Genomic DNA, 12,358 nt, shown 5'->3' on the forward strand with positions numbered 1-12,358 from the left:
AAATGTTACTTACCCTACATTATTCATCTCATATGCATACGTATATACTGTACTCTATATCATCGACGGTATCCTTATGTAATACATGTATCACTAGCCACTTTATACTATACTATGCCACTTTGTTTACATACTCATCTCATTTGTACATACTGTACCCGATACCATCTACTGTATCTTGCCTATACTGCTCTGTACCATCACTCATTCATATATCCTTATGTACATATTCTTTATCCCCTTACACTGTGTACAAGACAGTAGTTTTGGAATTGTTAGTTAGATTACTTGTTATTACTGCATTGTCGGAACTAGAAGCACAAGCATTTCGCTACACTCGCATTAACATCTGCTAACCATGTGTATGTGACAAATAAAATTTGATTTGATTTGATTTATTGAATGCACTCCAGCACAACTGTTGCTTCTCCAACCTTTTCTCCGTTACGTCCACACTACTCGCAGCCATTTCCCTTCCTTTTCTTCGCCTCCACCAGCCCAAAATATTCCTCCAGGGAAGCTCCCAAGCCACCAAGACCCATGCCTCACACCATTGGCCGTTCGATAGCCAATGGGCTCTCAGCAACGCTTCGACTGTCGCGTCCGAGGAGAAGCAGCCTGCTTGCCGAGTCCAAAGTGGAAAAGTAGCTAGCTACCGTTGGTGACGCAAGAATTGACTGACAAATGGTGAGCTAAATACTATCCATGCAATATGTAAACTGAGCAAACTAGCTAACGAATTAGATTACGAATAGAATTTAAGGATTTTAGATACAAAAATGAAAGTTATGCTGGTGATGGACTGCATCTCTCTCTCTCTCCCTCTCTTCCCACTTTCAGTCTGTATAGTTGCATTGTGTCCTGTTACCATGTCACCCAAGGCAAGAGGTTGATAGTGTTGGATTTGACATTTTGAACATTGAGATATTAATTAAATGGTAGGAAAGAAGCATAGAATCAAAGGAGAAAGAGACTGGGTCTCTGTAGAAAGACAGATAGCTGTGGAATGTGTTGGGGGACGGGAGCAGAGCACAGTGTTGATACAGGGGAGACAGATGGACGGACATCTGTGGATTAGATGAAGGAGGGGTTGAGGTCAGGAGGTGAGGACAGATTCCCTTAAGGGAGTAATAATGGTTTGGTATCCTGTTACCCTCTTTCTGTTGAACAATAAGATGTAAGTATTGGAGAGAAGGCGTGTCTTAAGTAGGATGTATATAACTGTGATGGAAAGAAATGTTTTGCTGTCTGAATTACAGCTGTACAGAACCTTTGGGAAGAATTAAACTTGGTTAAAGCTTCTCTAGTGTCCATGAGTTATTTACTCTGAAAAATAAGACCCTAACAATAGCATGATGTACATATGTCTAGCTACGTTTAATGAAGCCCCTCTTCCTGTTCGGGCAGCGCTCGGCGGTCGTCGTCAACGGTCAACTAGCTGCCACCGATCCTATTTTCTGTTGGTTTTGTCTTATTGGTTACACCTGTTTCTTGTTTAGGTTTTAGTTGGGCTACTTAAGCCGGTAAGGCCCGCCTGCTCTTTGTGCGGGATTATTTTTCCTCTGTGTATATTTGTGGTTGTACGTTTCCCTTTGTTTTTCCTCCGGACTGGTTGGGTCTTGGTTTTGGGCCAGTCTCGTATGTGCGCCCGGTATTGGCGTGACCATTTTTCTCTGTGCCGGAATAAAACATTGTTCTTTACCTTCTGCTTCCTGCACCTGACTCCGCACCCACTACGCCTAAAGTGCGTTAAAGATATCAGTTGATATGACTTTGTCTCTTATTACTAATCTTCCTGGCATGGGTTGTGAATATATGATTCATGAAATATATGTCATTTAGCTGACCCCTGTGTCTTCCCCTTACTGCTTGCGCCATAGTGCACAAATTGATTTTGTCCCTTCTCACCAAACACACAGGTTGAAATATCAAAACAAACTATGAACCAATTATGTGAATTTGGGGACAGGTCGAAAAGCATTAAACATTTATGGCAATTTAGCTATCTAACTTGTTGTTGCTAGCTAAATTGTCCTATTTAGCTAGCTAGCTTGCTGTTGCTAGCTAATTTGTCATATTTAGCTAGCTTGCTGTTGCTAGCTAATTTGTCCTGGGATATAAACATTGAGTTATTTTACCTGAAATGCACAAGGTCCTCTACTCCGACAATTAATCCACACATAAAACAGTCAACCGAATCATTTCTGGTCATCTCTCCTCCTTCCAGGCTGTTTCTTCTTTGGACTTTATATGGCGATTGGCAACTAACTTTCATAATAAGGTGTATTACCGACCTCAGTTCCTCTTTCAATCACCCACGTGGGTATAACCAATGAGGAGATGGCACGGGGGTATATGCTTCTAAAAGCCAATGAGATGGGAGAGGCAGGACTTGCATCGCTTTCTTCGTCACAAATAAAAGCAACTTCTATTTTAGCGCCTGGCAATGCAGACGCTTGTTGGCGCGCGTGAGCAGTGGGCGCGCGCGAGCAGTGGGCGCAATGATTGAATATTATGTATGTGTAAATGTATTTTGCAACGCTCACGCACGTGACGTGAGCGGTGTGGTCAGCATGTTAGAGAGTGCACTTGTTGTCAGACTTGTGTTAGAAGAAATTTATTGGAGCGAGAGGTAGGTGAAGACTGATAAAAATAGTTGCAATAGTTGATTGTATGATTGTCTAGGATTTATGGCCCGTCATGACAATGGACTTGTATATACTGGAAAACATTTCAATAACTTTGGTTGGTAGACAAGTCTGAGGGTGCTTGGGGGCCCGTTTAAAAAACTCTGTTGAGGCCAGGGTCCAACTAACCCCAAATTGGACATTGAAGAAAAATATGATTGTGGGGGAGGTAGAGGCGGTTTATAAAGGACATGGGGAAGGTAAAGGTAGAGGAGTGAAATTATATGCTGTATTTGTTATTTTGTTTTAGAATGGATTTCTTGACAAATATATTTTTTTTATGGATTAAGAGAGAACACTATCAAAAGGAGTCGTGGAGCAGAGGTGGTTGAGGCTGAGGTGGAGGTGGAGGAGTTCATCAAAAGCTCCATCAGTGACAATGATGGGTCATATCTCTGCAAACGTCAGAATACACAGCCCTTTCATTTTTACTGTGAACAACACAAGGCACGAGGAAAGTGGACAGGGCAGCCACAGGACTAACAGCTGTAAGGAGTACAGTGCTTTTGTATTCAGACCCCTTGACTTTTTCCACATTTTGATATGTTACAGCCTTATTCTAAAATAGATTAAATAAATAACACAATGCCCCATAATGAAAAAGCGAAAACAGGTTTTTAGACATTTTTGAAAATGTATAAAAATAAGAAATACCTTATTTACAAAAGTATTCAGCCCCTTTGCTATGAGACTTTAAATTTAGCTCAGGTGCATCCTGTTTCCATTGATCATCCTTGAAATGTTTTTATAACTGATTGGAATCCACCTGTGGTAAATTCAATTGATTGGATATGATTTGAAAAAGACACACACATAAGTTGACAGTGCATGTCAGAGAAAAAACCAAGCGAGAGAATTGTCTGTAGAGCTCCGAGACAGGATTGTGTCGAGGCACAGATCTGGGGAAGGGTACCAAATAATGTCTGTAGCATTGAAGGTCCCCAAGAGCAAAGTGGCCTCCATCATTCATAAATTGAAGAAGTTTGGATCCACCAAGACTCTTCCTAGAGCTGGCCGCCCGGCCAAACTGAGCAATCGGGAAGAAGGGCCTTGATTAGGGAGGTGACCAAGAACCCGATGGTCACTCTGACAGAGCTCCAGAGTTCCTCCGTGGAGATGGGAGAACCTTCCAGAAGGACAACCATCTCTGCAGCACCTGACAGAGCTTGAGATGATCTGCAGAGAAGAATGGGAGAAATTCCCCAAATACAGGTGTGCCAAGCATGTAGCGTCATACCGAAGAATAATCAATGTTGTAATCTCTGCCAAAGGTGCTTCAACAAAGTACTGAGTAAAGAGTCTGAATACTTATGTAAATGTGATATTTCAGTTTTTTAGTTTTAAAACATTTGCTAACATTTCTAAAAAAATGTTTTTGCTTTGTCATTATGGGTATTGTGTGTAGATTATGGAAAAAAACATTTAATATATTTTAGAATAAGGCTGTAACGTAACAAAATGTGTAAAAAGTCAAGGGTTCTGAATACTTTCCGAAGACACTGTATGCGTCCTAAACATGAACGATGGGACCACCTCGAAAGTGTGTATCATCAGAAAGATGCTGGAGCACAAGGGCCATGAGAATTCACACTCAGAGAATGTGACAAACCGCATCCACCCAGACCTGGTCGCATATATTGAGATCTTGGCTCTTCAAGGCAAGGCATGAAATTGCTAACAGTATCATGAATAGGGTGAAGAGCAGTGGGTGGCGGACAGGTGATTCATCCCACCTCTCAGGGATATCCTGTATCTAAAGAATCGAATGAAGAATTGTTTGTGAAAACAAACCTTAAGAGTGAGACATTGTGCTATCAGCCTCTCTGCAGAGAAACAGGTACTCATATTTCTGATACTCATATTTCAAAATGCAGAGCAGAGGCAGAAAATGTTGCAGTGTGGGAAGAGTCTACTTTCCATGGACGCTTCATATTCTGGTTAGTATGGGAATAACTTGAGACCATTTTAAAATAAATAACAATTTATATTATACAATAAAGATACATCAAGAATATCACAATTATATATTTCAGGCCTCACAGCTTATAGTTATGCAGTCTAGGCACTAGCTGGCAGGAATGAAAGTGGGCATGGATCCCCGGTGGCAACATTCATCATCAGAAAAGAGACCCAGAAAAGCGTTGCTTTCTGCCTGAGAAAGTTCTGGACAGTTGCTCACGACTTTGAGACAAGGTATTTGTACTACTTCTCATTGAAAACTGTGTTTCAAGTTGTTTTCTATAGTTTCCATGACTAAATGTGACATGTTATACCGTTAACAGGCAGTTAACCCACTGTTCCTAGGCCGTCATTGAAAATAAGAATTTGTTCTTAACTGACTTGCCTAGTTAAATAAAGGTAAAATAAAAATAAATAGAATTCTGTCTTATTTTTCCATTTAGGGCCTTTATGATTGACAAGGTTATGAAGGAAGTGGTCTTCTATGTTGTTACCACGTCCTGCAGGTAAAATAAGATTATGAATAAATGTTTGACCAAATTAATGTGTATTGCATTAATGAAGTTTAGGGTAATAAGTTAGACATTTCTTCAGAGGGCTATATATTTTGCAGCCTGTAATGCATTGGATTACCACCTAGGAATAACAGGACAGGGTCACATTCATGATCATCAGTGAATAGATGAGTCTTTATTTTTTTTAAACACATGAAGGGATTGTGGCTTAATTCATTCAGATAAGCCAATTTGATCAAACATTTTTTTGCCTTTAATTTAATGTATCCTTTACACAGGAAATGATTACCTCATAGAAGTAGACTTGTACACGTGACAGTACATACTACATACAACCTTCAAGGGGTCTCCTGAAAATGACTAAGTGGTGCTTTTATACCTTTCAAGGGGTGCATTCCCTGTCAATGTTACATGTCAATGCCTTTCCTATTCTTTTCTTTTGATTGGTTTTTACATTCCTTGAAATGGATCCCATTATTTTCTGACATTGTCCTAATTTTGTGAGTACACAAAGATGGGTGCCTTTTTATGTTTTTCTGTCAAAACTGTATTTTCACAGGAGAAAGACTAATGAAGATGCTTCAAGATCATTGGAGGAACCACTTCCCTATCCCTTTGGCCTACCTAAAACAAATGGTTCCCTTGTTCTCCTATGTGGGCTGACCACTGGAGGAAGTTCTTCCACGAGAACAGCAACACCAACAATCTCACCGAAAGGTATTTCATTATCTTAAAATGTCACATAATATTAACACTGCCAATTATTACATTCAAGAGGGTCAGAATTTGATCTATGGAGTATAGCTTTGTGCACACCATCACAGTCTTGGGATGTTATATTTTATCACAGATTTGTCCTGCACTTGAAATATCAGTTTCTGAAGGGTACTGCCAATCGGCGACTAGATGATTTTCTGATACTCCTTGCAAGTCAGGCGAATGGATATTTCAGGTATTTAGATGTTTTCCCCCCAACTAACACACCACTGTAACAACATTGCAATATATATTCCTGTACAGGCACATGGCACATTGAGCATGTTTAATTTAGAAAACAAATAACAGCTGCCAATTTCTCTTGTCACTTGCCTCTATGGCCTCTAGTACACATATTTATTATAGTTTATACTGTTACATCTAACCTCGTGGAGTAAAAAGTGTGATCAGCTGTCTTCTTTATAACCTTGTCAGTCACGTTTCTTCGACTCTGCCTGGTCATGCCATATCTTGTATTGCCTTTAAATTACTTTAAATGGCTTACCCCAACATTCATATATGGAAAAAAGAAAATGGCAAACTACATTTTCACGTTTCAAGTTTTAATGTCACATGCACAAGTACAGCTAAATGCCCTTCTTGCAAACTCAAAACCCAACAATGCAATAATCAATAACAATGTATCAACAAAAAAAATGAGAAAAAAGACTAAGACAAATGTGACTGACTAGCTCAAATCGGTCTTATGTAGCAAAATTTGAAATTGTGTTTTTTACATTGAATAAAAGCAGAGACTCAGAGCTACAAAATGGCATATCACTACATTATTGAGGAACAATGGGAAAGTAATTCTGCTTGAAAGTTGATTAACTTGTACACTCACTTTTGAGAAAAGGGCCTTTGAAAGTTTTGGTACCTACTGGAGAGCTCTCCTTTGTTTACACACATTCAGCATTGTTCACACCCTCTTAAGCCATCCCCACCCATCTCTTTAATGATTCACAAGTGAGGTCATGTTGTAAAGCATCGGTGTGTAGCTGGTGAGATGAGTCAGGCGCAGGACAGCAGATATGAGTAATGAAAGCAAATTTTACTCAAATATATCACAATACACGTCGTATAAATACAAGGTCACAAATACGGACCGCAATACAATAAACAATTACTCACAAACAAACATGGGGAACAGAGGGTTAAATAATGAACAGGTAATTGGGGGATTGAAACCAGGTGTGTAAGACAAAGACAAAACAAATGGAAAATGAAAAGTGGATCGGCGATGGCTAGAAGGCCGGTGACGTCGACCGCCGAACGCCGCCCGAACAAGGAGGAAGTCATGACACGTACTAAACAGTGAGTAGTGTAGTAAAGATAAAGATTGAAAGTGGTAGTAGCCTACAATAAGGAACAATTCCAGGTAAACAGAAAGTGTCCAGATAAAAATGTTATGAATATTAGATGACACTTACCCAGACACACTTGTCTAAATTGATGGGTAATGTGAAATAAATGCTAAAACCTCCAGCCACACCCAGTGGTGGAAAAAGTACTGAATTGTCATACTTGAGTAAGTATAAATCATTTCAAATGCCTTATATTAAACAAGATGGCACAAATGTATTTTTTATTTTATTGTTTTTTATTGACTGATAGCGAGGGGCACAATGTAGTTAAGTATCAAAATTAAAAGTATAAATAATTTCAAATGCCTTATATTAAACCAGATGGCACAATTGTATTATTTTTGTTGTTGTATCCCATACATAAGTTAAGGCCATGCAACCCGAGTTGAAACCTGCGTGAGGTGAACATGTACAGTACATAAACAGGTGCATGCGCCACATATGTATGTGGTGGACACTTGATACGGTCACATGATATTGTTGTGGCATGTCACACGTATAAATATTCATTTTATATAGCAATATTTTGCTAAGTCTTGCTAAATGGATGGTCTCTACAGAAAGTGTAAACGGTACAGCCAAATAGTTACTTGCATAGTACATATGTTATGATTATGCTTTGAGCTTTGTCAATTTCCATAGTAATAATAATATAAATAATCATCATCTTTATTTTTTGGCACCTTTAATACAAACAATTACATCCAAAATGTGCTATTCTAATTAGCATTTAAAAACAAAACAATGCAGATTATGACAAAACAGAAGAAATATTATGATTACAATTTAAGCAACATTTATTTGAAAAATATCAAACAGAAATACCATGCAAATTTTAGAAAAAGGATTCGCCTACAAATCTGGATTTAATGTTTGTGTTTTATGGATGTTGACTGGGTTGCATTTGTAGTCTCCTGCATTCAACCTAACCCTTCTGAATCAGAGGATATGGTAACTGTACCCTGACTGTTAGGTGCTTTCCATGGGGTGGGGGATTTTGTCATGTTTTGATTTAATGAATTGCTCAATCTCCTGGAAAGCACCTGGCTCCATACTCTGGACATTCCCCTAGCTGTGTCTGTCTCTTCCAGACAGTAAAACAATTTGACAATTGATATAGTAGGCTTGCTATTGTAGGTGTAAACTTGCATGTTTATTTTATTTATTTATTTTTAATTTTATTTAACCTTTATTTAACCAGGTAGGCTAGTTGAGAACAAGTTCTCATTTGCAACTGCGACCTGGCCAAGATAAAGCATAGCAGTGTCAGGCGCTTTCCTTGGGGTGGGAGATTTTAGTTTCGAAAAATTGCTCAATATCATGGAAATTAGGCAATTTTCCTTCATCGTCTAGACCCCTCAAATTATAATCTGGAATTCGAAGCCAGTTCCACTGCTTTTTTAAATTATTCAGTTCAAAGACTGATATAGACACGGGATACCAGGTGTGTTTTATCACGTAAAAAAACCCAGCAGTAGATACCTCGTAGGGTAATAATTAAATACCCATGCTCTTAACATTCGCCTGCATGCCTCTTCAAAATGTATTTTTTGAAATTGACAATTAATATTATCAGCAATCACATGAAGGCAACGGTGACATGAGATTTCTGTCAACTAAATGGAGCCTATTTCGACATAGGAAGAATATTAGTGAGACTAATTTAGACATTAGCACAGTCAAGACTCAAAGCACACTCAAAAACTATCGGACTATGCATTATTTTAGGAGGAAAATGTAGGCTATCCTTGGAGAAAAATAGGTGATAATTAAATAATTATATGCCTAAACATTACTTTAAAATACATGAATTAATAAGTAATTGGGGTCCGTGGGCAAACAAAGGGCTGGGAATAGCCATGTCTTATAATAATAATAATAATAATAATAGGCTTGTCTACGTTTCCACAATCATAATAAGACGTTATTTGTTGTAACTAGCCTTGTAGTTCCAATATTAGGTCTCACTAGCCTTGTAGTTCCAATATTAGGTCTCACAATTATAAGAAGATGTTATTTGTTGTTCTTAGCCTAGTAGGTCTAATAGCCGTATCTATTGACTAAAAGAGAATACGTTTTACAACCAGAATGACTCTTTGTATTACAATGCTCGTCTTTTTTCAGTCAATAAATACTGACGTTGTGAAACGTCATTTATTTTAGTCAATAGATATGGCTAGTCTAATATAGTCTATCGCACATTCAGTACAATACAAAATAAATTGTTACAAATGATCTCTATCCATGAATGGCCTACACAAACGCAACCTACCACGAACAGCCTCCAATTGCCTAGGCACAATATTAAATTATGTTCCAAAATATGTGCAGCCATTGAATACCAAGTCTAGCATTCAAATCAATCTCCACTGGAATCCCCCAAAAAAGCCAGGTCCTTTGTCGAAGAGCAAACCAACGAACATATCCTATCGTCTGTGAGTTCTGTATCTTTTATAGAAAAGGTTATACCCACCCACACATAGCGGAATGATATTGAGGGCTTGCTTAGTCACAGAAACACAATCCCCCTATCCTTTCTTAAATCATTGCGCGGCCGGTCTGGACTTTCCAAGCAGGATAAACTAGTTCCGCGGATATTTTGGGGACTTTCCAGTTGCAGGCTGGAACTGGAAAGTCCCCAAAATATCCGCGGAACTAGGCTGGAAGGCTGGAACTGGAAAGTCCCCAGTAAACACCGTTAAACGTTTCCTGAATGTTGTCACCTTAACAGTAAATCAGTGACAAGTCTCAGCCACTTACAACTTCCCACCGTTCTGAGATGCGACACGCCACCAATCATAGCACCAACGCAGCAGCCACTGTGCTCAGAAAATAAATGTTGCATAAACCCTATTTGCACAGGATTTGTTTTACTTGGGAGATAGTTATGTAATTATGTGCATGATAAAAAAAAATCGCCATATCCGTAATTTAAATCCCGTCCAAATCTGCCATGTCGGTCATTTTTAAATGGAGACTACAATTGTTCTACTAAATCCAAGGTCCTTTGATAATAGCCTACTAGTCCCGTACATTATTCAAAAAACATTATTCAAAAAAGGTATGGTTAAAACGAAGTGCTGCACAGTCTACATATGAAGGGACTACATGTAGCCTATCATTTCACAGTGAATGCTTTTGTTTATACATTTTGTGCCAATTCATTGAACATTGCAAACATGTCTCATTAAAAAATATTGCGCCTATTTAATGCAACACTTTGCAAAAAATATTGCAAAGTAGCATTAAAACGGAGGTAAACTTTTGTAAATGACAAGTTATCTTTCTTATCCATAGCCGAAATACTGATATCAAGTGCCAGCGTGCTTTTTGTGTTGCTTAGTTCAAGTCTGCAGGGTGGGGGAAATTTAGATAGCAGGACGTCTAATGCGGATCTCTATAATAATGATTATGATCACACTTCCTCAATTAAAATATTATGGCGATATTATACCAAAGATGTTTTGGAATGGTTTAGAAACTTTGGCGCAAAGCTCGTGTTATCAGTGTAACCCGTTTGGGCATCTTGAAATGTCTTTACGCCTAGAATAAAAACCTCCAGACTTTGTCATAACCGTCACTTTATTGAAGAAAAAAATAATTACATGGGGCTGTCTGGAAAAACGAATCCCGTCCGAATCGTCCTAATGAATAACGTTCTGGGGTAATTAAGTGATAATGCCCGAGAAGCCGCTGTTTGGAGGATATATTGTTGGTGTATTGGTGTTGTTTCATCTCGGGCCGCCAAAACATGCCAATATATCCTCCAAACACCGGCTTCGAAGGCATCATCATTTTTATACGACTGGTTATCAACATATTCAAATATTGATAGACATATTTTTATTAAAAACGTTATTTTGGTGAATTTATTCGTATTATTTCATCCTTCCACAAGACACAGTCTCGACACAAAAAGGGTTTCAAATTCAATCGAATTTGTCACATATCCATTTGTCTTGTCTTGTTTCCATACACACCTGGTTTTCAGTTCCCCAATCAATTTACTTGTATTTAACCCTCTGTTTTCCATCATGTTTTGTGTGTAATTGTTTCATGTTATGTGGTGTTAGTTTACGCGCTGTCCTTTTATGTTCCGTTTTTGAGCGCGGAACTATAATAAAAGTGCGCCTGTTCATTATACTCTGCTCTTCTACTTCGCCTACAATACACAATTGACACATACACATGGTTAGCAGATGTTAATGCGAGTGTAGCGAAATGCTTGTTCGTTCTATCGGTTTGGTCACCAGAGACGCGACCCAGTCGTTAATTATTTTGTTATGCATCTACGGATGTGACCCAGTTATTATTTCTAAAAGTTATTTTGCCATACTGGCTGGCAACGTTCTTATCCCTTGCTTGCTAGCTAGTCATCTACGGCTAACTTACGGTCACATCAAACAGTGCAGCCAGAATAACAAAAAGTAGCTACATTTGCGAAGCTGTTTTCTAATGATTTATTTGGATACATCCATAACATAACAATGAACTAATGATGCACAATTTCACCTGGCATAGAAAATCTGCTCTCTCGTCAGGACACTGTTGTTCAGTGGAGCTAGCCAACAACACAGCTAACACAATTAATTCAAACTGAAGCTGCACTTCCTTTCATTTGACCTGTTTTCTATTGACATTTCTTTGTATATATTATAACAATTATGCTGATTCATGATTTCGACTGGCAGAGAAAAGCTGCCTGCCTGCCTGTCTCATCCCGACTCCCGACCCCAACACGTTCTGTCACGACTTCCGCCGAAGTCGGGGCCTTTCCTTGTTCGGTCGGCGTCGACGGTTTTCTTGCCACCGTCGATCCACTTTTCAATTTCCATGTGTTTTGTCTTGTTTTTCCTCACACCTGGTTTCAATTCCCTCAATCATTTGTTGTGTTTTAACCCTCTGCCCCCCCCCCCCCCCCCCCATGTCTTTGTGTGGGATTGTTTATTGTAAGTGCTTGTGCTGTTTGGTGCGCAACGGGTTTTTGTACCCAATCATTCTTGTTATTCTTATGCCATGTGTTTTGCTATTAAACTGCTCCGGCTATTGCCGGTTATGCACCCCTTACACTTTCATT

General features: G+C 38.9%; 1 protein-coding gene across 3 annotated transcripts in view; it reads left to right on the top strand.

The window, feature by feature from the left end:
• Nucleotides 1-544: 544 nt before the first annotated feature.
• The window catches only part of LOC110524697 (aldo-keto reductase family 1 member A1-B), a 30,505-nt gene continuing 18,691 nt past the window's right edge, over nt 545-12,358 (top strand). The window contains exons 1-3 of one of the 3 annotated variants that reach the window (XM_021604558.2): nt 545-687; nt 5,721-5,878; nt 6,012-6,113. The gene's annotated coding sequence lies outside the window, so the exon portion shown is untranslated. Of the gene's footprint in view, nt 688-5,105; nt 5,153-5,720; nt 5,879-6,011; nt 6,114-12,358 lie in introns of those variants that run through there. The other 2 variants (XM_036978580.1, XM_021604559.2) reach the window with 2 other exon arrangements.

Source organism: Oncorhynchus mykiss, chromosome 5 (assembly GCF_013265735.2).
Source record: "Oncorhynchus mykiss isolate Arlee chromosome 5, USDA_OmykA_1.1, whole genome shotgun sequence".
NCBI classification, from domain to species: Eukaryota; Metazoa; Chordata; class Actinopteri; order Salmoniformes; family Salmonidae; genus Oncorhynchus; species Oncorhynchus mykiss.